Source organism: Helianthus annuus, chromosome 13 (assembly GCF_002127325.2).
Source record: "Helianthus annuus cultivar XRQ/B chromosome 13, HanXRQr2.0-SUNRISE, whole genome shotgun sequence".
In the NCBI taxonomy this organism is placed as follows: domain Eukaryota; kingdom Viridiplantae; phylum Streptophyta; class Magnoliopsida; order Asterales; family Asteraceae; genus Helianthus; species Helianthus annuus.
This window is the reverse complement of record NC_035445.2, coordinates 36,625,577-36,630,002: the sequence shown is the minus strand read 5'-3', so window position 1 is coordinate 36,630,002 and position 4,426 is coordinate 36,625,577.

Here is a 4,426-nt window from a genome sequence, read left to right as displayed (position 1 = left end):
AACTCCTGAAGAAAGAACAACTTTTTGCCAAATTCTCCAAGTGTGAATTTTGGCTTAAGGAAGTTCAATTTTTGGGACATATTGTCAACGAACAAGGTATTCATGTAGATCCCTCCAAGATCAGTGCGATTAAGGATTGGGATACGCCTACTACTCCTACTGAGGTTCGTTCTTTTCTTGGTCTTGCGGGTTATTACCGCCGCTTCATCGAGAACTTCTCAAAGATTGCAGTTCCTCTAACTGCTCTAACTCAGAAGAATAAACCCTTTGAATGGGGTTTTAAGCAAGAAGAAGCATTTCAGACCTTGAAGCAGAAGCTTTGTGATGCACCTATTCTGACTTTGCCTGAGGGCAATGATGATTTTGTTGTTTACTGTGATGCATCGAAATTGGGTCTTGGCTGTGTTCTGATGCAAAGGAACAAAGTCATAGCCTACGCATCAAGGCAATTGAAGATACATGAGAGAAACTACACCACTCATGATCTTGAGTTGGGCGCAGTTGTCTTCGCTCTCAAAATCTGGAGACACTATTTGTATGGCACAAAATGTGTGGTTTTCACTGACCACAAAAGTCTTCAGCATATCTTCAACCAGAAGGAACTCAACATGAGGCAAAGACGTTGGGTCGAACTCCTAAACGACTATGATTGCGAAATTCGCTACCATCCTGGTAAAGCGAATGTTGTGGCTGACGCATTGAGTCGTAAGGAACGCACTATGCTTCATTGTGTTCGTATTCAATCTGCTATTCAAGCTCGATCTGATATCCAAGCACGCATTACTCAGGCTCAACAGGCTTGTGTTTCACAAGACTTGATGGGTAAGGAATTACCCTATCACATTAAGCCTGATCTTGTGCTGAAGGAAGATGGATCATATTATTTCATGGACCGTTTGTGGGTCCCAAGCCAAGATGATCTTCGCACTTTGCTTATGGATGAGGCCCATAAGTCTCGTTACTCTATTCATCCTGGCTCAGACAAAATGTATAAGGATCTTCGTACTCAGTATTGGTGGCCTGGCATGAAGAAAGACATTGCCTTGTACGTTTCAAAGTGCCTTACTTGTCTCAAGGTCAAGGCTGAACACCAGCATCCTTATGGTCTTTTGGAGCAACCTGAGATCCCAGTTTGGAAATGGGAAAACATTGCTATGGATCTCATTACCAAACTTCCGCGCACTAAGAAAGGTCATGATGCCATCTGGGTAGTTGTTGATCGTCTTACAAAGTCAGCGCATTTCCTGCCGATCCGTGAAAATCTATCTGCTGAAGATCTGGCTAAAATCTATGTGGATGAAATTGTATCTCGACATGGTGTTCCTTTGAACATTATTTCTGATAGAGATACTCGCTTCTCTTCTCGATTTTGGAGAACCATGCAATCTGCTATGGGGACCCAACTCAATCTGAGCACAGCTTATCATCCACAAACAGATGGCCAAACTGAAAGAACAATCCAGACTTTGGAGGATATGCTTAGAGCTTGTGTGATTGATTTTGGTGGTAGTTGGGATTCACATCTTCCATTGATTGAATTCTCCTACAACAATAGTTATCAGTCCAGCATCAACATGGCTCCTTTCGAGGCTCTCTATGGTCGAAAATGTCATTCACCGGTCTGCTGGAATGAAATAGGTGAGGCTCAGCTTACTGGACCTGACCTCATTCTAAAGACAACTGACAAGGTTAAGAAAGTTCGTGATAACTTACAGGCAGCTCGAAGCCGTCAAAAGAGTTACGCAGACCAACGACGCAAGCCCTTAGAATTCCAAGTCGGTGATCGTGTATTACTTAAGGTCTCACCTTGGAAAGGTGTGATCAGATTTGGAAAGAAAGGAAAACTTGCACCTAGATACGTTGGACCATTCAAGATCGTCGAAAGAATCGGTAAGGTAGCCTACAGACTTGCATTACCTCCTGAACTTGGAAATGTTCATCCTACCTTCCACGTATCCAATCTCAAAAAGTGTTTAGCTGATGAGAACCTCCACATACCACTTGACGAAATTCGTGTTGATAAAACACTACATTTTGTTGAGAAACCTGTGGAAATTATGGATCGTGAAGTCAAATGGCTTAAACGCAAGCGCATTCCGTTGGTTAAAGTTCGCTGGGAATCTAAACGTGGACCTGAGTTTACTTGGGAACGTGAAGATCAAATGAAGGCGAAGTATCCACATCTATTCTCACGAGTTTCCTCTAAACAAATTTCAGGACGAAATTTCCACAAGTAGGGGAGACTGTGACATCTGTGCTTGTAATCATTGTAAACAATTCAGTTATCAATGAAATAAAGTTATTTGATCCCTATGTTTGTTTATTTGTGTTTGATGTTTTTCATGTTTTGACTTTTATCCAATTTCAAACTCTATATCGCTTTCTGGAGAATTATGCGCAAACTGGTGCGAAAACGTAATCAGTTTAACGCGAAAAATACTCCGGAACATCAATTTATGCTTAACATACCTTAAATAACCTTTACATAACTTAGAAATAAGTTTTGAAGGCTTTGGTATGGCAAAATCCATCTAATTCGCTTACAGGGACTAAAATTGACAAACTGCGAAAGTATGCCGATTTGAACTGTAACAAACATTCCGGAACATGATCATAAGTTAAACACACCTTAAATATCCTTTACATAGCTTAGAAATAGGCTTTGAGGGGTTCGGTGTGCTAAAATAAACTTTCGGGTCATTCAGGGACTAAAAGTGTCAAAAAGTGCATAAGTTTGCATTTTCGCGCATAACTTACGTTCTGAATACATCCGGACATCCAAAAATTTATGTAATCATTAAAATATTATGTTTTAGTGATTAGCTTGTCAAAAATCCATTCGTCGCGCAATTTGGACCGTTTTTGCGTCCGTTACGACTTCCGTCGTAATTAACCGAACAACGCAATCGTACGGCCAAACGAACCGACATACGGCATATTTTTGAGCATGTTTCAAGTTCCCTATACTTTAACTGCATTTTAGAGCTTTAAAATGGGTTTGACGGGTGTTTGAAGTGCCAAAACTCGACCATGCGCGCACAGGGGCCAAAACTGTCAAAACTGAAAGTTAGCTGGTCTGCAGGGTCCTTACGGACCGTATGGACATGCTTACGGTCCGTAAGCAACCCCCAGAACAGCAGAAAGTGTTTTCCAGCTAGATCCAGCTTTTACCCACTTTGCACATGGTTTTGGGGTTCCTATGGGCTGGTTTGTGTGCCCATCAAGGTACCAAATCAGGATTTGACAAATGTACGGCCTAGATCGTGCCCTCTTCTCCAAGAAACGATCCTAACGGTAGTGCTTCACCTATATATACCCCCACTCTTTTCACTCATTTCCCACACTTGATTCTGAGATTTTCTCTAAGTTGGAGTTATAAACACTTCATACCTGAGAAATACTCGGAAATCAATCTTGCGGGGACCTTCTGTAAGTATTCTTTCGCGTTTTTCGTTCGTTTTAGCGTTAAAATCAAACTGCGTTTGACTTTCTGCATTGACCAGTTTATGGTCAATGCGAAGTTCGTTTGAACTTCATAACGTGAGCGTAATCACGATGGTTATAGTCCCTAGCGACTATACCTACTGATTACCACGTTATCTAGGCTCAGTGACGAGTCGTAGTTTCGGCCAAAATGCGTTTTCTCACGTATTTTGTAACCAAACTACCCTAGGGTATTAAAACCGTTCGTTTTAATACCAAACCTGTTTTCTAACATTACTAAACATGTTCTAGCATGTTTAGCTCGTCGCTTTTAGATTTGTGCTTGTTTAGGGTCGTAAAGGTAAGCGATCTAATCAATCGCTTATGCTAACGAACCCGACCCATTTGGTCGATCATTTGGATCCAACCAAACATTTTAGGTGACCATAATTGTATAGGGAATAACCTTCCGAGGTTATACCTTATAGTCACGACGTTTATGTAGTTGTATGATAAGTAGTTCTTATGCCTTAGGTAAATTACCAAAATGCCCTTTTTGCGCCAAAATTCATTTTAAGCCTATGTAACATAAATTTTGACATATAAACTGATTTAGCAACAATATTAAGCATGATAAGGCATAACTTGCTTGTCATAGGACTAGTTAAGCATTCCGAACGCGTTTTACGCAAACGACGCGTTAAAGTAGCATAAGCTACCTAAACGGGTCGTAACGGGTCAAAAGCACTTAGGATAGGTTTTGTTTTAGTACGTAGGCTTTGTTAAACCATGTTACTTAAGTTCCCCTACTTATTTGGTTTACGAACCCTCGTACTACCCGATCCTCCGATAGGTCCGTTTATTAATGTAGATACCTATATTGGTGTCGTTTGATTCCGTGATCTTCTAGCATTGCTTGGTGGTTATCCTACGACTTCTAAGCAATCTCAAGTGAGTACCTAGACCCCTCTTTTACTGTTTTCCAAACATTTTGGGGTGAAAC